The sequence below is a fragment of the Cibotium barometz genome, chromosome 52 (assembly GCF_041138505.1).
Source record: "Cibotium barometz isolate CiBa-2024 chromosome 52, ASM4113850v1, whole genome shotgun sequence".
Lineage (NCBI taxonomy): Eukaryota > Viridiplantae > Streptophyta > Polypodiopsida > Cyatheales > Cibotiaceae > Cibotium > Cibotium barometz.
In genome coordinates, this window is record NC_141097.1 from 14,811,264 (window position 1) to 14,835,282 (window position 24,019).

At 37.0% G+C, this 24,019-nt stretch overlaps 1 pseudogene across 1 annotated transcript in view; it reads right to left on the bottom strand.

The window, feature by feature from the left end:
- Positions 1 to 1,738, bottom strand: part of LOC147608847 (cation/H(+) antiporter 19-like) — an 89,997-nt pseudogene extending 88,259 nt beyond the window's left edge. The window contains exons 1-2 of the transcript XR_015264392.1: positions 1,496 to 1,738; positions 528 to 840 (exon numbers count right to left, since the gene is read on the bottom strand). The product of XR_015264392.1 is annotated as a cation/H(+) antiporter 19-like (transcript). The remainder of the gene's footprint in view (positions 1 to 527; positions 841 to 1,495) is intronic.
- Between the last annotated feature and the right edge of the window lie 22,281 nt (positions 1,739 to 24,019).

A 24,019-nucleotide genomic window follows, 5' to 3' on the forward strand; every position in this document is an offset into this window, starting at 1 on the left:
TATATTCTGCTGTTTTTATAAAAATAAAAAAAAATTCCTCTTCCCAATTGCTGCAACTGCAAAGAAGAGAACAAGGAAACCAAGCGACACCACCCCATGAAGGGACCCTAGGTTGGTCTTCAAGCCACTCACTGCAAAGAAGAGACACAGCATAAGACCTGTCACAAAGTCTTCAATCTACTCTATGATTATCTTAGGAAATGCATTATCTTTTGGAATGACTAACCCCAATAAAAATGGCCCTAAGAGTTGGTGCACACCAATCGCATCACTAACAAAACCAGATAGCAACACACCCACAAGTGTTATGCACACATACACGCACACATACACATCACTACTTCCTTGGCTCCTGCTTAGTTGCTCTATGGGCTACTCTTGCCATATGAACATTCTAACTATTGTCAGCATTATGAGGCCAAATCCAACACCACATAGTAGAACCCACAAGGGTATGAGCGGTTCTTACGGCGAGTTCGCCAACATCAGTGGATAAGAGTTTGAGCTCTGCCATGATTCTAACAAGCACTGAGAAGGCACTGATGGAGAGGGGGACTCCCATGAAGACTATCAATGGCCCAAGCCTTACTCCTTGTGAGATGGTGCTTCTCACAAAGGTTGCTAGCACTGCTGAAGCTCCAAAGGGTACCCCAATTCCTGCCATTGCAATTAGAAAAGCCCTTTTCCCTGTCTTGCTAAGAGCTTGTAGGTCCAGCTCTAGCCCCACCATGAATATGAAGAAGGTCAACCCCATGGTTGCTATTGTCTCAAGCAGAGGAACACCCTCTCCATGTAGGCCTTGTTTCCGCCCAATGCAGTTGGGCCAAGAAGAACACCACCCTGTCCACAAAAAACAAAGAAAAGAAAAAAAAAACTAACTATTATTTTTCATTGTACAAGAGAACTAAAATAAGGCCTTCTTTATCATGAGTAGTCACAGGACTTGATGACATTATTGCAAGAAAGTTTAAATTCAAATTGGTGTCATGAACACGGTTATAATTTTCAAACCTAAGGCAGTGCCCAACCAAAAACATATGAAATTAAATATAAAGAATCAGTTTAGAAAGTTGCTAATATGACGCATTTCTCCCATGATTACGGAGAGAAAATGAGAGCTATAATATAAGCTCTTCAATGTAATAATAAATTCACAAGTATACCTAACCTTGTCCCTTTTCTGCTACCACTTGCACAAGTATTAAGCACAGCATAATTAAACCAACTAGTTGAGAACCGTGCTTCGCAAGTCTTTTGAGGCTTCCAGAATCAAATGCTACCCAAACCTCCTCCTCCTTTTCAAGAACCTCCAAATTCTTACCTACCATGTAGTAGCTTTGTGAAACTCTTCCTTAAAATAATATATAGATAGAGATATACTTAACCTTGTCCCTTTTCTGCTTCCACTTGCACAAGCATTAAGCACACCATAATTAAACCAAAGAGCAAGTTTAATGTAATAAGGAAGCGCCTATGGAAGTTGGCGTGTACTTACTATGATTTCTGCAAGAACACGAGGTTGTTTGAAACGCTTAAGGAGACAAGCCATAGATCGAGTGACTAGAAGCACGAGAGCGGTTTGAACAGTTAGCAAGGGAAGGGCAAAGTTGAGGGGAAGGTCTCCTTGCAGGACACCGTTGGAGACGGCAGGCATTGCAGGTCTCCTTGCAGAACAAGGGCGGTAGAGTTGGTGGCGGCCATGCTTGAATAATTTGCAGAGCGAAAACAAAGGAAAAAAAGCAGTGAAGGGAAAAGCAATGTACGTGTTTGTGTGTGAGTGAGAGAGAGAGAGAGTGTGAGACAGACAGAGAGAGAGAGAGCGTGTGTGAGAGAGAGAGAGAGAGAAAGAGTGTGTGTGTGTGTGAGAGAGAGAGAGAGAGAGAGAGAGATGCTGTGACGGCGAACAGGAAACGACTGCATGAGATAAACGGTGCGTGTTTTTTTCTTTTGCATGGGATGATCAGCCTACCTAATATATATAGGCAGGCTAGACGAAGGAATTTGTTGCGAGAGGGCGAGAAGGCTCTGCATGGTCTATTGTGGGAGTGGGTATAAAGCTGAGTGAGGGAGTCGAGGTGGACACCTCTGAAGAGACAGACCTCGTCGTCGACCCATCCCACTGGCGTTTCTTTCCGTCTACTGTTTAATGCACGCCCCCAGCCCCCTACCTCCCTCTCTTGCAGCATGGAGGCCGCCAACGCACTACCTTGCACCTTGCTGCATATTCAAGCACCAAATAATCACATGCGTGAGAGCGCGCTCTCTCTCTCTCACACACACACACAGACACACCCTCCGGCAACAGAATACTCTCTCTCTCACTCGCAACACACGCACACGCACACCCCCTTCGTGCGCGCGTACACACACCCTCTGTAGAAAACACACACCCACACGTGCATACGATATATCCACCAAAAATGCAATCTCTATCGCTCGTCTCTCTCACATCCCCCCCCTTTCTCTCTCTCTCTCACACACACACACACACACCTCCCATCTGAATATATCTAATTCTCTCTGCTCTTTCCCTCTAGGAAATAGCAGCCAAAAATGGGCTCTCTTTCCTCTCTCAAACACGCGCGCATGCACGCTCGCAGTACACAGACAAGGAGTCCATTATCTCTGTAAAACCTCCTTGCGAAAATGCGCGCCCTCTCTCTCTCAGAAGGGTACCCCCCTTTTGCCTTTTTATACGATATCACAGACCCACTAGTAAGTATGCTCACAACCTATTTTAATATGTGGCCTTTGTGTCCATCTTGAAGCACACAATGCTCTGGAAAAAAGTAATGCTGTGGTGTCATAGTCCATGGACTTTATTGAGGACACAGCATGTCTCAAGGCTTTCCCTTTTCTTTTCGGTAACAATCTTGCCTTCTCATGTGCACCTCTTCGTCACTCTCTCTCAGATCGGGGAACCTAACTAGTACCTTCGTCATCCTTCCCATTCCCACGTCCCTTTCCATAATCCTTAATATAATTACATGCCACAACAAGATGCCACATGTCACATAAGGTGGATTATTTTACATATATATATACACATTGAAACATTTGGCATATGTATATTTGCACCTCGCCAATCACACGTTAATGCAGTGGTAAGAGAGTGGTAAGGAAGGAGTTTGAGAGTCTCTAGGTGATGCCTTCAAATCTCCCAAGTGATGGCATTTAGTGTGAGTGAGTAGTGGCATTTAGTGTGTGTGAGTAGTGTACGTTCTAATTTTCAGCCAAAGCCTTCCAAAAAAAGAGTATATTTGCACCTTAACCTGACCTCATGAAGCATTGGAAGCTTGAAATTTGAATTACTATACATGACCTTTGATTGTGATTTCCATTATATCTATGCTCCTCCACTTACATATGGGGGTTAGTATTCTTACCTTTGTATTGGATACAATTCATGAAAACCAGTGAGACTATCTTTGTTTTGACAAGTGAGTGTACCAAAACGGTATTACAACTTGAAAAACATCATATTCTCCTAAGTGCATGTGCCCACACAAACATCAATTTATCCAACATGCAAAGCAAGAAACCCAAAGGAAAGGAATGTCTCATGATGACTAGGGGGTGCTAACTTTGCACATTAGAAGAGGGGGCATTGTTGCTTGATGGTCAAAATATTTCACCACAAAAATGTTTATAAATTAGCATAATGCCAACGTACCTTTCATCCTCCTCTTGTCCATTTATTCAATGCCTTTTATTGTCCATGTGCTTTAGTACACAAAAATAATACCACATTCTTGTTCATGCGATTTCACATATAAAGAGACTTTCTTAGGTTGTGCTCTTAAGTACGAATAAATATTTTGTGAAAATTATGGCTTTGAAAATTCATATGTCTGAATAATATGTATCTAGCCAAAAAAATTACTGAATAAAGGTAACTCGATCCATTGTTTGCATTATGTGAAGAACTTTAGAGGGCACACATGCACTTAAAAACTTACTGCCATCCCATAAAAAGCTTAATGGCACATCGTCCTAAACTATTCTATAACTTCCCTCTCAATTTTAGAGGGAACACATGCATTTAGAAACTTACTACCATCCCATAGAAAGCTTAATGGCACATCCTCCTAAGGTATTCAAAAACTCCCTCTCAACTTTCTTAAGGATGATTATAACCCATTTAATAAAACCAAGGAAAAAATAAAAACTCTTAAAATTTTCTTTTTACTTCAAAGAATGTTAAATTTTTTTTAAAAAATTCCCAATCGTATGCTCAACTTTTCTAAAATAAATTTTAGTCACTTTGGTCACTCAAAAATATGTCAATGTATTACATGGGTACTCCATCTCAACTTTCTTAAGAATGATTTTACTCCATTTAATAAAATCAAGGACAAAAATAAAACTCATGAAAATTTCTTTTTACTTCAAATAATGTTAAACTTAAAAAAAAAATCCCAATCATGTGCTCAACTTTTCTAAATGAATTTTCATTCACATTGGTCACTCAAAAATATGTCAATGTATTACATGGGTTAATAACAATGGATTTGCTAAGTTATAACCTTTGAAAAATTCTACATTCTTAATCATGGGCTCATGACAAGGTATTTGCAAAGTTATAACCTTTGAAAGAATCTACACCCTTAATCATGTCAAATAGAAATTTATTTTTTACTCAAATGTGCTGTTATTTTGTGTACTATCATCGACACACGCCATATTCCCACATACGATTCTTGCATCACATGTGGTCTTCCCACATGAGATACCATAACTACTTTGGTTAATGCATAGACATGATAGACTAAAAATCAACTCATGAACATTTTTCATCCATTGTTCTTTTCTCTAGATATTGTATAATGGGGATATAAGATGTTGAACTTTTTATGGGAATCTCTAAAATAGAAATATGTAGCTATATTATAAATAAGAATAATATGTGTATTATAAAAACTATATGATGCCTTCACAAGAAAGGCAAGTAAGAGTTAAACTTTATATTATGACAAAATGCTAGCATTAAGGATTTCAAAGCACTTTCTTATTCTTTTCCAGCACCTTTATCCACGTTATCTATGCTTACATTCTTCATATTGCTTGTTGTGCTTAGATCTACCCTCACGCTCCTCCCTCTAAGCTTAATTTGTAAACGTTGTCCCCAACACAGCTCAATCTATCACTAGTTCACCATGTAGCTTTGCTTATGAAAGATGTATTAGATTGAAGTATTATTTGGTGTATAAATTTATGGAGGATGGGCTAAATTAAAAGAAAGAAGACAAGGGTGTATTTAAGGAAAATGCACAATCAAAAAGAAAAGGGTAGGTGGGATGAGGTGGACTTTTTATTTTGATATCCAAAAAGCACATAGCAATATTTAAAACTTTGTGCTCGGATAAGTAAAAGAGGCTACTAAAAAAACTAGAGCCCAATTCATCTTAGGGGTTGAAATTTTGGATTAACACACTATCGTGTTGCATGGCAATTTTTGCATTACAATTTAGTGTTGTTTGACCAAATAGGGTGACTAAAGAGTTAAAAAAATTCAAATAATGAAACTTTTTTCAAATAAATTTTGACCTTTTTTCAAATACTTAAACCATGTATGTCCATGATTGGTTTAGCTATCTTGCTAGTTTGGCATGTCATTTTAGAACCTAGTAGGCTCATGAAATTGATTGGTTGTAGTAGATACAAGCTTGTTGGTTAAACTAGCCACCCAATTTGTCCCATTATTTTAAGAATTAGTTCAACCACTTGACTCGTTCCCATGATAGTTATACCGAATAACTTGTTTGTCATGGCATTTTTTAAACTAAGAGTCTATTGTAAGTAGTTTATTGTCATTGAAATAATACAAACAACACAAAATCTATCATATTTGGGAAAAATTGACGACTCATATTTAAAACTAATAAATAAAGGATTTTCTTGCATGACCAAAAATTAATAAGAGATCACTATTAAAGAATTAACTAGCCAACCAATCAATTAACAAAAGATCCATAATAAATAATTAACTAGCTAACCAATAAAATACATTGATCCTTTGGATTTCATTTGAACCTTCATCCCTTTGCCTCTATAACTCTATTAGCATGAAACATGCAGTAGCCCACTCCCAACATCACTATCTACAAGGAGAATGGAGGAAGGCATGGGGTATACTAGGGGTCATATATGGTTTGGGGGGCTTACCATTAATCTCCTATTAATAAAGGCTTTAGATTGCAACGTATGATGTAAACTAGTTCGAGAGTTCATAGTCAACTTGCAAGGTTACTGGGATGTACACTAGGATACAATAGTGTCATAAGAGAAAAAAATTCTCTCCTCTCTCTCTCTCTCTCTCAATCCTTTACGCATAAAGACATAACCATCTGAGATATTTTTTACTCCTTCCCTCTAGAATATATATATATATATTTCTTTCAATTCAAAAACACAACAACCATTATTGTAAAGATAAAGCAATCTGATATGTTTCTTTTCTCCTTCCCTCTAGAAGATAGCCACAAAAATGAAACCTCTCTCTCTCTCTCTCTCTCTCTCTCTCTCTCTCATGCACACACACACATACGCACTTACTGTCTTGTAATGGTCCCCCCTTTTGCTTTTTTAAGGTCCTAGTAACCATGATTGCACTAGCACAATATATTCTAATATTTATCGTGGTCCTTCATGTGAAGCACATGATCTGGCAAAAGCAAGATGTGTTGTTACGATCCAAAGGTTATATTGAACACACCATGTGTAAAGCTTTCCCTTTTATCTATATTTTTTTTTTGGGGAAACAATCGTGTCTTCACATTTGCATCTCCATGTCATTCTCTTAGATCAAAGAACCTAGCTAGTATGTTTGTAGCCCTTTTTATTCCCATGTGTTTCCTCATTTTCGTTTGATAATCCTTACTATTGTGTGTAATATAAAGATCCCACATGTCATAAGGGGATTACGTATATACATATTCAAAAGGTATGGATACACCTTGGATTATTTTTTTGAAGTGTTTTGAAGCTTGAACTTTGAGCTATTGATAAACTTGGGCTTTGAAGTGTTTTGAAGCTTGAAATTTGAGTTATTATATATAAAGTTGAGCTTTAATTGTGTGTACTATAAAATGCCACACTGCACATATGAGGGATTATAGTTGTACATATTCAAAGATATGGATGCACCTTAATCCTACCTCATGGATTATTTTATTGAAGTGTTTTGAAGCTTTAACTTTTGTAGAGTTATTATGTATGATGGTTTCCATTGGATCTCCACCTCTAAGATCTTTCACTCACATAATGAGGTTCACTAAGTTTCCTTAGCTATGCATTGTGGCAGCAATCTTTGTTGTGACAGGTAAGAGTAATCAAACAATGCCATCATGACTAAACAATTTACATCATATTATTTCAAATGGAAGTTCCCACAACAACATCAATCTATCCAATATGTAAAGAAAGTTACTCAAAACTTAAAAAACATCCTATTATAGAAAATGTTGCCCACACTAACATACCCAATATGTAAAGAAAGAAACTCTAAGGGAGGACTATCTTTATTTTGACACATTAGAGTAACAACACAACGCCATCATAACTTTAAAAGAATCCTTTTCTAGAAAATGCAAGTGCCGACACCAACGCTAACTTATCCAATATATAAAGAAAGAAACTCTTAGGTAAGGAAAGTCTCATGATAATTAGGTACCCAAGGGCATGGGTGCCCATTTAGCACATTTGAAGAAGGGAATTGGGACACTTTAGAATAAAAAAAGGTTGATAAATTTTCATGATGTTTGTAGACCTTTCATCCTCTGCTTGTCCATTTATTCATTGTTTTTTATAGACCTTTCATCTTGTGCTTGATAAACTCTCATGATGCTTGATAAACTCTCATGATGCTTGTAGGCCTTTCATTCTCTTCTTGATAAATTCTCATGATGCTTGTAGATGCTTCATCCTCTGCTTTGTCCATTTATTTATTGTTTTTTATAATCCATGTTCCTTTTAGACATAAAAGTTTCCACATTCTTGTTCATTTTTGTCCATTTATTCATCGCCTAATGTTTTCAATCACGCGCCTTTTCCAAAACATAAATATTTTCACATTATTCTTGTTCATACTTGGTGTGCATATAAAGAGTGTCGTCCTTTAGAACTATGGGCCATGGCCATAGTCCTTTAGCACTTTATTACAAACAATCCCCATCCATAGGTTTCGTCCTTGAAACCTTATAACATTCAAGCTTCTCCATATGGGTTGGGTATCCACATAAAAGTGCTTAAAATCCATATCCACCAAGTATGTGGAAAAACATGACTCATGTGAGAACATTCTCAAGTGATTCATGGTTAAATTTCTTCCAATGACCAAAAACTGCATCTTAAGCATGTAAAACAGCCCCAAACTCGCTCTCCATAATGGTACCTCCTTTATTAACACTCCCAAATGCAAGTTCCATGAACCCCAAATAGTATGAAGCTCTCTAACAATGATTTATAGGAAATTCTAGCAAGAAAAATTACTGTTACGCCTCCTTATTTGATCGACCAAATGCACCCATAATGCCTTCATAATCCAAGATTGAGGAGGGTTGCCACAACGCTTTCTCCATTTAAAAAGGTATTCCACCAAAGAACGGTTGCATAACACCTTTTCTCTAGTGTCGAACACCTTTTCTAGTACAAACTCAATCATACCTTCCTCATTGAGTAGAGGTGACTCATCTTGTACTTCCATTATTGGCCCGACATATGCCTTCAATTGAAAGACATGAAACACATCATGTATGTGTGTGGTTGCTAGTGGCAATATAAGCTACTTTTCCAACTCTTCTCTGAATATCATATGGAACATAGTACCTATATGCCAATTTGGGGTTTGTGTTACCCTTGAGACATGCATATCTTGATTTTGGTATACGTAAAGCACCCAATCACCCACATTGAACTCCACAAATCTCCTATGGGGATCGATATATTGCTTCATACTTCTTTGAGCATTCTTCAAATTGTCCTTGCATTGTTGTAAGAGTTTGCATTCTTTTCACCTCATCCTTTTCATTTTGATTTTAAATCTCCTTGTTGTTGATCACCATTGGTGCATTCACTTTGTATCCCTAAGTAGCCTCAAAAGGCCACATGCCAATGCTTACACAGTTTGTGCTATTGTAAGCGAATTTTGCCAAAGGTAACCACTCATCCCATGCATGTTGAGTATCATGGAAAAAGTGTCTCAAATATGTCTCCGCCCACTTATTGACTCTCTTTGTTTTCCCATCCATTCCCAAGTGATAGGCAGTGCTAGGAGTCAACTTGGTACCCATGAGCTTAAATAGCATTCTCCAAAATGAACCCACGAACTTGGAATCTCTCTCACTCACAATTTGTTGTGAGGAATTCCGTGCAACTTGAATAAAAACTCCACAAATTGTCTTGCAACCATAGATGCCGAATAGGTCCCAAAAGTTGGGGCATTCAAATCAGCCCCGCTACCTCCACCTCTTACTAGCCCTCTATATGCATACTTATCTTCATAGATCTTGGCATACATAATAGCTTCTTGGAGATTATTAGGCCCTTGTGCTCTTACATCCGCCCCAATGATTGGTTTGAGACCCTTAATGTACTTAAGCATATTAAACTTCTCACTAAATCCAACCAGATGAAGAATAAGCTTCAAGAACTTTTGTGTGTAGTTCTTAACTTTGTGAAACCCTTTCTCCCACTCACCAATCAACTTATCATTCCTTAACTTGGAAGTAAAGGCATTTCGTATGGCATTCTTAAAAGCACCCTATGTGGTAATCTCATAGCCATTGTCACGTAAATGTTGCCACCAAGTGTGTGCATACCCCTCCATGTGGAGTGAGTCAAAGTACTCCTTAGCGCGATCACTTCTTATGTTCATCTCAAAATACATATCCACCTTATCAACCCATTCAACATATTCCTCAATGCTTGATCCTTTGAATTTTGAGAAGACAAGTTTATCCTTGATACCTTTAAACTCATCATCATCCTCTCGAGCATTACACATGTGCGGCCTTACGAGTGGGCCAAGATCTTAAGACTCATCCATATGTGCAAAATTGAAAGCCACACGATTCCCTTCACCACGTGATGTAGACGAAATGTGTGAGGCAAACTCCTAAAAGAGAATGACATTGGAAAGATCCTCACGACAGTTGTGGTTCACAAGGTAATGTCTTTTTGGATGATGTGTTTCAAGGAAGGTTAGGGTGAGCCATAACATTTTTGGTGCCGTTGTCGGGGAGCCATCCCTTTTATTTTTCCATCGTTTTGCCTTTAATCTATGCAGAAAATTAGAAAATGTGTTAATTGGGCTCTAAATTGATCATATATTGGGATTTTTGAGTGTTTTGAGAGCATCTAGGTGCATCAAAACACCTAATCACATCAAATTTTTCATCAATTGGAGAAATTTGACTCTCTTTGCTTAATTTTACCTTAAAAGAGGAGATAATTATTAAGAGTCTAATTAATCTCCTATTTTAGCTTAATTTACACCATTGTTGATGCACAAAGACTAGCATTCTCTTGCTCTATCCAATGATGTGCTCAATCGTGTGAATTATTTAGGGATTAGTGAATTAGAGTCCTTACTTAGTGTAAAAGAGAAAAATATTAGTGAAATATTTAATCTTAGATTAATTCTTAATAAATTTTTTACATAACTCATTAAGGCTAATGAGCATTCAATGAGTTATCAAAATTGTTCATTTTGGGGGTTATTTATGAGGGGTGTAAGGGGTGTCATTAAAAGGTTGACTTTTTTGACTCCCACTTACTTTGTTGGGAAAATGCCCATACCCCTTTTATTTTTATTTCAAAAATATTCCCCCCCAAAAAAAGAAAAATTCCTATTTCCTACTAGACTCCAAAAAATACAAATTAAAAAAATCCGACCATGAACGAAAATCTGGCCGTGTAGGGAATTCCGGTTGTGAAAGTGTAGTTCCAACTGTGAACGGAATTCCATCTGTGAAAGTGTAGGCCGTGATATGAAAAGGTCTGTCGTGAAAGTGCAGGCCGTAAAGGTCCACCGTCAAAGTGCAGGCCGTGAAAACGGTCCGCTGTGTGAAAGTGTAGGCTGTGAAAGTTCAAACGCAAAAGAAAAAATTCAAATTTAAACACTGTTGCGGACAAAATAGGTAATATTTTCTGAAAACGAGAAACATTTGGCATCTTTCAAAGATTCCATAAAAAAAGTTCAGATTTTTACCTCTTTTTAAAAAGTGGTCTTCTACGCATGCGTACAACACTGCCAAAAAACGGTAATATTTTGGGCACTTTACTTTCTTACAAAAATTAACATGAAAAAAAAGACTTCGTTTTGCTTACTTTTTGAGATTATAATTAAAATCTAATAATAAGTTGTCAAAAAACATGCCAAAATAGAGATAATGTTTATTATTTCTATCTTCAATCCATTTAAAAAATGATACAACTATAAAAGAAGCCATTTTCTAGACATATAGCTTATGGCATAGGTTTGGTTCCTCATAATCATTGATACACCATCACTAGTCGATGTGCCTTTCTCTGAGAAGGTAGATGAGGCATCCTCTTCTTCACTATACACAAATATAAATTTTTTCTTCTATATGTACACTGGAAGCTTAGACTCCTTGGGTCATTTGCCATGTTAGCATGATTGAGGATGTGCTACAGAGTGCAACTATAAAAAACTATATATATAATTATATTACAAAAGCGTTATCTTGATATAATTATTATCTTAATTGTAAAACCCTATTCTGGCTCTCGATGAGAGTAGTATTAAAATCCATTTTGAAGCTCTTAAGTATCACAATTTCTTAATTGATAATATATACTTCTTTAAAAAGAGTTCGTTACATACATACGAATTTTAAAATATCATGAAAAAGCTATTTAAAAGTTGTCTAATTTTGAAAAACAATTCCACACTCATTTTTAAAGAAGATGTATCCTTGATGTGACAAAAAAGGGATAAATGGTAATTTCAGTTATTAAATGAGTTTAGAAAGTATGAAAAATGTCTAAGAAACAAAAGTTTATACTTTCCAAAATACTTTCTTTTGTAAAATATCAAGTAGGGACCTAGGTTTGAATCCTAATGGTTACTACACATAGTAAGGATGTTTTAGCTATAACATTTGCGGCAACTTAATGCTAAGTAAGAGCTTCTCAGCTAAGAGTTGATGTTTTCTAATCAACTTGATACAAAACATCAACTTTTATGAAAATTTGATATTTTGCATCAAGTTGATATAAAAAATTAACTTTATATTCAAAACATTAACTTTCTATGCAAAAGATCAACTTTTTTACAATACTTGATGTTTTGTATCAACATTATACAAAACATCAATACTTGATGTTTTGTATCAACATTATAGAAAACATCAACTTCCCACAAAACTTGATGTTTTACATCAACTTTGATGCAAAACATCAAGTTTTATGGAAAAGTTGATGTTTTGTATAAAATCAATGTAAAACATCTATATGAAAAAGTTTATGTTTTGCATAAAATCGATGTAAAACATTAACTTTTTCATAAAACTTGATGTTTTACATTAACTCGATGCAAAACATCGAGTTGTGTGGAAAAGTTGATGTTTTGCATCAACTCGATGCAAAACATCAACTTTTCCACACAACTCGATGTTTTGCATCGAGTTGATGCAAAACATCAACTTTTTCACACAACTCGATGTTTTGCATCAACTCGATGTTTTGCATCGAGTTGATGCAAAACATCAACTTTTTCACACAACTCAATATTTTGCATCAAAGTTGAAGCAAAACATCAACTCCACCGTAAAACTTGATGTTTTGCATCAAGTTTCATATGCTCTGGAGAAGAAAGTTGACCTATTCCATATATTTTGAGTACCAACACGACTATGTTTCGATGCGATTCGCAAACATCACAAAGCGACTTGTTGCATCAACAAGTTGCTTTGTGATGTTTGTAAATCGCATCGAAACATAGTCGTGTTCATACTCAAAATTTGTGAAAAATTTGTGGACGGAATCGCTAAAAAAGTCCGTTTGTGAAAATCAACCTCCGTCCCCAAACATTTTTCTCTGCAGCATTTGAAACTTGATGCAAAACATTAAGTTTTATGGTAAAGTTGATGTTTTGCATCAACTTTGATGCAAAACATCGAGTTGTGTGGAAAATTTGATATTTTGCATCAACTTTGATGCAAAACATCGAGTTGTGTGAAAAAGTTGATGTTTTGCATCAACTCGATGCAAAACATCGAGTTGTGTGGAAAAGTTGATGTTTTGCATCGACTAGTACCTTTGTCATCTTTCCCATTCCCACGTCCCTTTCCATAATCCTTAATATAATTACATGCCACAACAAGATGCCACATGTCACATAAGGTGGATTATTTTACATATATATATACACATTGAAACATTTGGCATATGTAGATTTGCACCTCGCCAATCACACGTTAATGCAGTGGTAAGAGAGTGGTAAGAAAGGAGTTTGAGAGTCTCTAGGTGATGCCTTCAAATCTCCCAAGTGATGGCATTTAGTGTGAGTGAGTAGTGGCATTTAGTGTGTGTGAGTAGTGTACGTTCTAATTTTCAGCCAAATCCTTCCAAAAAAAGAGTATATTTGCACCTTAACCTGACCTCATGAAGCATTGGAAGCTTGAAATTTGAATTACTATACATGACCTTTGATTGAAATTTGCACCTTAACCTGACCTCATGAAGCATTGGAAGCTTGAAATTTGCACCTTAACCTGACCTCATGAAGCTTGAAATTTGAATTACTATACATGACCTTTGATTGTGATTTCCATTATATCTATGCTCCTCCACTTACATATGGGGGTTAGCATTCTTACCTTTGTATTGGATACAATTCATGAAAACCAGTGAGACTATCTTTGTTTTGACAAGTGAGTGTACCAAGACAACGGTATTACAACTTGAAAAACATCATATTCTCCTAAGTGCATGTGCCCACACAAACATCAATTTATCCAACATGCAAAGCAAGAAACCTAAAGGAAAGGAATGTCTCATGATGACTAGGGTTAAGGCACATGGAATGCTAACTTTGCACATTAGAAAAGGGGCCATTGTTGCTTGATGGTCACAATATTTCACCACAAAAATGTTTATAAATTAGCATAATGCCTTTTATTGTCCATTTATTCAATGCCTTTTATTGTCCATGTGCTTTTGTACACAAAAATAATACCACATTCTTGTTCATGCGATTTCACATATAAAGAGACTTTCTTAGGTTGTGCTCTTAAGTACGAATAAATATTTTGTGAAAATTATGGCTTTGAAAATTCATGTCTGAATAATATGTATCTAGCCAAAAAAATTACTGAATAAAGGTAACTCGATCCATTGATTGCATTATGTGAAGAACTTTAGAGGGCACACATGCACTTAAAAACTTACTGCTGCCATCCCATAAAAAGCTTAATGGCACATCGTCCTAAACTATTCTATAACTTCCCTCTCAATTTTAGAGGGAACACATGCATTTAGAAACTTACTACCATCCCATAGAAAGCTTAATGGCACATCCTCCTAAAGTATTCAAAAACTCCCTCTCAACTTTCTTAAGAATGATTATAACCCATTTAATAAAACCAAGGAAAAAATAAAAACTCTTGAAATTTTCTTTTTACTTCAAAGAATGTTAAATTTTTTTTAAAAAAATTCCCAATCGTATGCTCAACTTTTCTAAAATAAATTTTAGTCACTTTGGTCACTCAAAAATATGTCAATGTATTACATGGGTACTCCATCTCAACTTTCTTAAGAATGATTTTACTCCATTTAATAAAATCAAGGACAAAAATAAAACTCATGAAAATTTCTTTTTACTTCAAATAATGTTAAACTTAAAAAAAAAATCCCAATCATGTGCTCAACTTTTCTAAAATGAATTTTCATTCACATTGGTCACTCAAAAATATGTCAATGTATTACATGGGTTAATAACAATGGATTTGCTAAGTTATAACCTTTGAAAAATTCTACGTTCTTAATCATGGGCTCATGACAAGGTATTTGCTAAGCTATAACCTTTGAAAGAATCTACACCCTTAATCATGTCAAATAGAAATTTATTTTTTACACAAATGTGCTGTTATTTTGTGTACTAGCATCGACACACGCCATATTCCCACATAAGATTCTTGCATCACATGTGGTCTTCCCACATGAGATACCATAGCTACTTTGGTTAATGCATAGACATGATAGACTAAAAATCAACTCATGAACATTTTTCATCCATTGTTCTTTTCTCTAGATATTGTATAATGGGGATATAAGATGTTGAACATTTTATGGGAATCTCTAAAATAGAAATATGTAGCTATATTATAAATAAGAATAATATGTGTATTATAAAAACTATATGATGCCTTCACAAGAAAGGCAAGTAGGAGTTAAACTTTATATTATGACAAAATGCTACTCTGGAACTTAAAAACAATTTGTTGGCATTAAGGATTTCAAAGCACTTTCTTATTCTTTTCCAGCACCTTTCTCCACGTTATCTATGCTTACATTCTTCATATTGCTTGTTGTGCTTGGATCTACCCTCATGCTCCTCCCTCTAAGTTTAATTTGTAAACGTTGTCCCCAACACAGCTCAATCTATCACTAGTTCACCATGTAGCTTTGCTTATGAAAGGTGTATTAGATTGAAGTATTATTTGGTGTATAAATTTATGGAGGACGGGCTGAATAAAAAGAAAGAAGACAAGGGTGTATTTAAGGAAAATGCACAATCAAAAAGCAAAGGGATGAGGTGGACTTTTTTTTTTGATATCCAAAAAGCACATAGCAATATTTAAAACTTTGTGCTCAGATAAGTAAAAGAGGCTACTAAAAAAACTAGAGACCAATTCATCTTAGGGGTTGAAATTTTGGATTAACACACTATCGTGTTGCATGGCAATTTTTGCATTACAATTTAGTGTTGTTTGACCAAATAGGGTGACTAAAGAATCAAAAAAATTCAAATAATGAATCTTTTTTTAAATAAATTTTGACCTTTTTTCAAATATTTAAACCATGTACGTCCATGATTGGTTTAGCTATCTTGCTAGTTTGGGATGTCATTTTAGAACCTAGTAGGCTCATGAAATTGATTGGTTGTAGTAGATACAAGCTTGTTGGTTAAACTAGCCACCAGGGATTTCACTGATGTAAACGAGAACATGTAAACATGATAATAACATATGTTAATAACACAAAAAATCTTGTGATCACATGTTATATTCACAAAGCTTTCACAAGGACCTAAAAAAATTATCTTTGTCGGGCATAAAAAATCTTCTTAGGTGGCCATTGACCTGCTATTATGTGAAGATGGTAACATGAGAACATGTGAATAGCTTATTCCCATGTGTAGCCAAGCTTTTAAGGGGTTCCCAAATGGCAAGTGACCTGTTATTTTGTGAACGGTAACATGAGAACATGTGAATAACTTGTTCACATGTGTTATTATCACAAAAAATCTTGTGATCACGTGAATATTAAATCCCTGCTAGCCACCCAATTTGTCCCACTATTTTAAGAATTAGTTCAACCACTTGACTCGTTCCCATGATAGTTATACCGAATAACTTGTTTGTCATGGCATTTTTTAAACTAAGAGTCTATTGTAAGTAGTTTATTGTCATTGAAATAATACAAACAACACAAAATCTATCATATTTGGAAAAAATTGACGACTCATATTTAAAACTAATAAATAAAGGATTTTCTTGCATGACCAAAAATTAATAAGAGATCACTATTAAAGAATTAACTAGCCAACCAATCAATTAACAAAAGATCCATAATAAATAATTAACTAGCTAACCAATAAAATACATTGATCCTTTGGATTTCATTTGAACCTTCATCCCTTTGCCTCTATAACTCTATTAGCGTGAAACATGCAGTAGCCCACTCCCAACATCACTATCTACAAGGAGAATGGAGGAAGGCATGGGGTATACTAGGGGTCATATATGGTTTGGGGGGCTTACCATTAATCTCCTATTAATAAAGGCTTTAGATTGCAACGTATGATGTAAACTAGTTCGAGAGTTCATAGTCAACTTGCAAGGTTACTGGGATGTACACTAGGATACAATAGTGTCATAAGAGAAAAAAATTCTCTCCTCTCTCTCTCTCTCTCTCTCAATCCTTTATGCATAAAGACATAACCATCTGAGATATTTTTTACTCCTTCCCTCTAGAATATATATATATATATTTCTTTCAATTCAAAAACACAACAACCATTATTGTAAAGATAAAGCAATCTGATATGTTTCTTTTCTCCTTCCCTCTAGAAGATAGCCACAAAAATGAAACCTCTCTCTCTCTCTCTCTCTCTCTCTCTCATGCACACACACACATACGCACTTACTGTCTTGTAATGGTCCCCCCTTTTGCTTTTTTAAGGTCCTAGTAACCATGATTGCACTAGCACAATATATTCTAATATTTATCGTGGTCCTTCATGTGAAGCACATGATCTGGCAAAAGCAAGATGTGTTGTTACGATCCAAAGGTTATATTGAACACACCATGTGTAAAGCTTTCCCTTTTATCTATATTTTTTTTTTGGGGAAACAATCGTGTCTTCACATTTGCATCTCCATGTCATTCTCTTAGATCAAAGAACCTAGCTAGTATGTTTGTAGCCCTTTTTATTCCCATGTGTTTCCTCATTTTCGTTTGATAATCCTTACTATTGTGTGTAATATAAAGATCCCACATGTCATAAGGGGATTACGTATATACATATTCAAAAGGTATGGATACACCTTGGATTATTTTTTTGAAGTGTTTTGAAGCTTGAACTTTGAGCTATTGATAAACTTGGGCTTTGAAGTGTTTTGAAGCTTGAAATTTGAGTTATTATATATAAAGTTGAGCTTTAATTGTGTGTACTATAAAATGCCACACTGCACATATGAGGGATTATAGTTGTACATATTCAAAGATATGGATGCACCTTAATCCTACCTCATGGATTATTTTATTGAAGTGTTTTGAAGCTTTAACTTTTGTAGAGTTATTATGTATGATGGTTTCCATTGGATCTCCACCTCTAAGATCTTTCACTCACATAATGAGGTTCACTAAGTTTCCTTAGCTATGCATTGTGGCAGCAATCTTTGTTGTGACAGGTAAGAGTAATCAAACAATGCCATCATGTGACTAAAAAATTTACATCATATTATAGCAAATGGAAGTTCCCACAACAACATCAATCTATCCAATATGTAAAGAAAGTTACTCAAAACTTAAAAAACATCCTATTATAGAAAATGTTGCCCACACTAACATACCCAATATGTAAAGAAAGAAACTCTAAGGGAGGACTATATTTATTTTGACACATTAGAGTAACAATCCAACGCCATCATAACTTTAAAAGAATCCTTTTCTAGAAAATGCAAGTGCCGACACCAACGCTAACTTATCCAATATATAAAGAAAGAAACTCTAAGGTAAGGAAAGTCTCATGATGATTAGGTACCCAAGGGCATGGGTGCCCATTTAGCACATTTGAAGAAGGGAATTGGGACACTTTAGAATAAAAAAAGGTTGATAAATTTTCATGATGTTTGTAGACCTTTCATCCTCTGCTTGTCCATTTATTCATTGCTTTTTATAGACCTTTCATCTTGTGCTTGATAAACTCTCATGATGCTTGTAGGCCTTTCATCCTCTGCTTGATAAACTCTCATGATGCTTGTAGGCCTTTCATCCTCTTCTTGATAAACTCTCATGATGCTTGTAGGCCTTTCATCCTCTGCTTGATAAACTCTCATGATGCTTGTAGGCCTTTCATTCTCTGCTTGATAAACTCTCATGATGCTTGTAGGCCTTTCATCCTCTGCTTGATAAATTCTCATGATGCTTGTAGATGCTTTATCCTCTGCTTTGTCCATTTATTTATTGTTTTTTATAATCCATGTTCCTTTTAGACATAAAATTTTCCACATTCTTGTTTATTTTTTGTCCATTTATTCATCACCTAATTTTATCAATCACGCACCTTTTCCAAAACATAAATATTTTAACATTATTCTTGTTCATACTTGGTGTGCATATAAAGAGTCTCTCTTTAATTGTTCTCTTAAGTATGGAATAATCTTTTACTTGTTCATACTTGGTGTGCATATAAAGAGTCTCTCTTTAATTGTTCTCTTAAGTATGGAATAATCTTTTACTCTTTTGGAAAATTATATCCTTAAACGCCCATATGTATAATTAGTACATGTCTATGGTATTTACTTGCCCAGAGCTCCTTAGATAATAGCTAGCAAAGAAATAAAAGAACCAGTGTACTGCAATAAAATTGTTAATGTATTCCCTTTTAATAAATTGAAAGGGCACACATGCAATTAAAATTATGCCCAAAATATTTAATTGAAAGAAGAGACAAATGGGGAGACTTATTTACGTGGAGTCTAGACACATGAGACATTATTTACATGGAAGTCTAGACATGGTCGAAGGTCACCATGAAAGCTTGCATGAGAAAGGCTTTGATTGAGTAAAAAATCATAAAGTGTTATGTACAACTTGGGCTTATAGTTGTCTTATATACTTTTGGCCCCCTTTTCACATTTATTAATTTCTTGGACTCCACATTGGGCCATGCCCAAGGCCCATAGTCCTTTAGCACTTTATTACTACAAACAATCCCCACCCATAGTCCTTTAGCACTATGGGCCATGGCCATAGTCCTTTAGCACTATGGGCCATGGCCATAGTCCTTTAGCACTTTATTACAAACAATCCCCATCCATAGGTTTCGTCCTTGAAACCTTATAACATTCAAGCTTCTCCATATGGGTTGGGTATCCACATAAAAGTGCTCAAAATCCATATCCACCAAATATGTGGAAAAACATGACTCATGTGAGAACATTCTCAAGTGATTCATGGTTAAATTTCTTCCAATGACCAAAAACTGCATCTTAAGCATGTAAAACAGCCCCAAACTCGCTCTCCATAATGGTACCTCCTTTATTAACACTCCCAAATGCAAGTTCCATGAACCCCAAATAGTATGAAGCTCTCTAACAATGATTTATAGGAAATTCTAGCAAGAAAAATCACTGTTACGCCTCCTTATTTGATCGACCAAATGCACCCATAATGCCTTCATAACCTTCCAAGATTGAGGAGGGTTGCCACGAAGCTTTCTCCATTTAAAAAGGTATTCCACCAAAGAACAGTTGCGTAACACCTTTTCTCTAGTGTCGAACACCTTTTCTAGTACAAACTCAATTATACCTTCCTCATTCAGTAGAGGTGACTCATCTTGTACTTCCATTATTGGCCCGACATATGCCTTCAATTGAAAGACATGAAACACATCATGTATGCGTGTGGTTGCTAGTGGCAATATAAGCTACTTTCCCAACTCTTCTCTGAATATCATATGGAACATAGTACCTTTATGCCAATTTGGGGTTTGTGTTACCCTTGAGACATGCATATCTTGATTTTGGTATACATACGGCACCCAATCACCCACATTGAACTCCACAAATCTCCTATGGGCATCGATATATTGCTTCATACTTCTTTGAGCATTCTTGAAATTGTCCTTGCATTGTTGTTACCATATTATAGTAGTGATGTGTGTGAACACACTTAGGACCGCCGGGGCACTTTTTCCCTCACTAGGAGGTTTTTTCCCCCGTGCATTGTATATACGCCCATTATCTTCTAGGGCTTGTTATCTTTCATTTTAGGCACTCATAATACACTACTGTGTTGTGCTCAAGCTTCCTCATCTTCTTGAAGTTGTGTGTGCATTCCTGCAACCCTAATTCCAACAATTGGTATCAGAGCAGGCTTCCTCCTCCCGGGCAGCATCATCGGCACCTGCTGCTTCATCTCCTCCGATTGCGACGAGGTTTCACGAGCGTCTGCAGGTTAGTATATGCCGTGGGAAAGCCCGTAGGGCTAGTTCGTTTCAGAATTTTGATCTGAAGTCATTTCGCCCTCCGTTTTTGCATTCCAAGTACTGCGCAGGCAAAATCGTCCTACTGTGCAGATTTTCTGTCAAGATTAAAATCTGCAGGACAGGTGCCCATTCGTCTGTTTTGGGCTGTGCTACATAGCACAGGTCGATTTTATACAGGTTTACCTCTTACAGACAGCATTTACATCTAGTAGTACAGTCATTGGCCATGGCTGACAACAATGATGTATTCCGCATGTTGGCTGCTGAGGATAAGTTGGATGGCACCAACTATCCATTGTGGGCATATATGATGCGACATGTATTGGTAGCAAAGGGGTTATGGAACATTGTGCAGGGTATTGATGCACGTCCTATTGTGGTTGGGAATGCTGCAAACACATCAGAAACAGGTACTGTTGATGATGGTGCAGGCACAAGTGCTGTAGCAGCTGTTCGAGAACCACCACTTTCAGCAGAGCAGATTCGTTGGGATGGTAGAGATGCGCAGGCTCATGCCTTGATTGCGCTGTCTGTCAAACGTACCATTATCCCACATATTCGCTCCTGCAGGACTTCTAAGGATGCTTGGGATGTACTTGCCACATTGTATCAGGCAAGAAATGAGGCTCGTGTTGCTTACCTCCGAAAACAGTTGGAGAGTGAGCATATGAACGAAGGTGATTCTATGGATAGCTTTTTGACAAAGATCAAGGATTTCAAAGAGCAGCTCATTTCTGCAGATGAAATCCTGTCAGACAGTTCACTTGTGCAGACTGTTTTGAATGGTCTACCAGATTCTTATCAGGGTTTTGCTTCCACTCTTCGCTTGATGATGAAAGGCAATCCCAATGCCTTATCATTTGAGGAGTTAGTTTCTGTTTTGCTGCAAAAAGACCAGTCAAGGCAAAACAGGAATATTATGCGTGTCGCAGATCAAGCTTTCGTTGCTAGTCAGAGAAGCGGGAAAGGTAAAGCTGGCTTTTCTTCTAGTAAGCAGAAATCTGCAAATGCTGCGCAACCAAAGAAGGAAGACAAAGATGAGAAGAAGGGTGACAAACAGAAGACATTTTGCAAGTACTGTAAGGGAAATGATCATGTCATCAAAGCGTGTCCTAAGCTGGCTGCGAAAGAGGCTAAGAAGAAAGAGGCTGGTATGGCTGTTGCAGATGCCTCTCCTTCTAACAATGAATCTGCTAATGTTGTTCAAGATACAGAATGGGCATTCAATGCGCAGTGCAGTTATGACCCATCTTTGCATGACACATGTATGTCTGCAGTAGATTCAGATGTATGGTACTTTGACAGTGGTGCCACTAAGCATATCACCTCGCAGCGCAGTTTATTCACTTTCCTTGAGTCTGCTCCCACAGGGAATACTGTCACTTGTGCCAATAACTCCTCTTATCCCGTTAAAGGAGTTGGACAGATTGTGCTGAATGTTGCAAATTGCAACACCTTTACACTTTTTGATGCATTGTATGTGCCAGGGATCAAAAAGAATCTGCTGTCAGTCTCCGCATTTGCCAAAACAGGTTTGGTTGTAAAATTTGTGGATGACAGATGTACTGTTCATGATCTCTCTTGTGGTGACATCATTGTAGCATCTGGTTCACTATGTCGAGGGCTGTATAAGCTCAATATGGATGGCAAATGTGTAGAGGATTCAGCATGTGCTATTATGGATACGCAGGCTATTTCAAATGCAAAACTGTGGCATGCACGTTTTGGTCATCTGAATTTTGCAAGTTTGCTGCGCCTGCAGAAATCTGAAATGGTGTCTTCTTTGCCTAAGCTTGAGGCACCTGTCAAGCATGTTTGTGAGGGCTGCATATTGGGTAAAATGCAGCGTGCTTCCTTTCCCAAAGATGGATCAGTGAGAGCTGAACGCAGATTGCAGCTTGTTCACAGTGATGTTTGTGGTCCCATGCAAACTCCATCATTTGGAAACTACCTTTACTTCGTGACTTTCATTGATGATTTTACCAGGCATGCATGGGTATATCCTTTGAAGGCAAAGTCCGAAGTGTTTTTGTGCTTCAAACAGTTTTTGGTTATGGCTGAAAATGTGTCAGAAAGTAAGATGGGCACCCTCCGTTCAGATCGAGGGGGGGAGTATATGTCTTCAGAATTTAATGCATTTCTGGCTGAGCGTGGGATAAAACACCAATGTACAGTGCCGTATACACCACAGCAAAATGGTGTGGCTGAGAGAAAAAATAGGTCTCTCATGGAAATGGCAAGATGTATGGTTAAGAGTCAAAGTCTACCACATGGTTTTTGGCTTGAGGCTGTCATGTGTGCCACTTATGTACTAAACAGGTGTCCCACCAAAGCATTACAGGTTGTCACTCCATATGAGGCTTGGCATAGCCGCAAGCCATCTGTTGGCCATTTACGTGTTTTTGGTTGCCTGGCATATGCATTAGTGCCTGTGCAACATCGCAGAAAATTGGATGACAAAGCTGTCAAATGTATTTTTGTTGGATATAGTGCTGAGAGCAAAGGCTATCGTTTGTATCATCCACAGACAAAGCGCATTTTGGTTAGCCGTGATGTTGTATTTGTGGAAGATGCAGTTCAGCCCTTGGTTTCATGTACTAAGGAGACAGATATCAGCTCACGTGATGTCTATGATACATTGTTGCCTCTTTTCAGTGGTGCACAGTCAAGTGCAATACCTCATGAGGCAGTTTTTCAGCCTATGCAGGTTTTAAATGATGGCACAGATCAGCCTATATCTGATGCAGATGTGCATGATGCACTTGAGGATGAGAGACAAGAGATTGAGGGCTCTAGGAACATGCCTAGATGGCTGGTGCAGACTTTGCGTGACAGCAAGTTGGATGCCCCTTTGTCTAGTCGCACTCGTTCTGGCTCTCATGGTGCCTCTTATGCGTCAGATTGTTATGCATTGGCTGTTTCTAGTATGTGCGATGAAAGTGAGCCTGTTTCATTTGATGAGGCACAAAGTTCAGAAAATTGGATGGCTGCTATGCAAGCAGAATACGATGCTATTATGAAGAATAGTACATGGTCTTTATGTGACTTGCCCCCTGG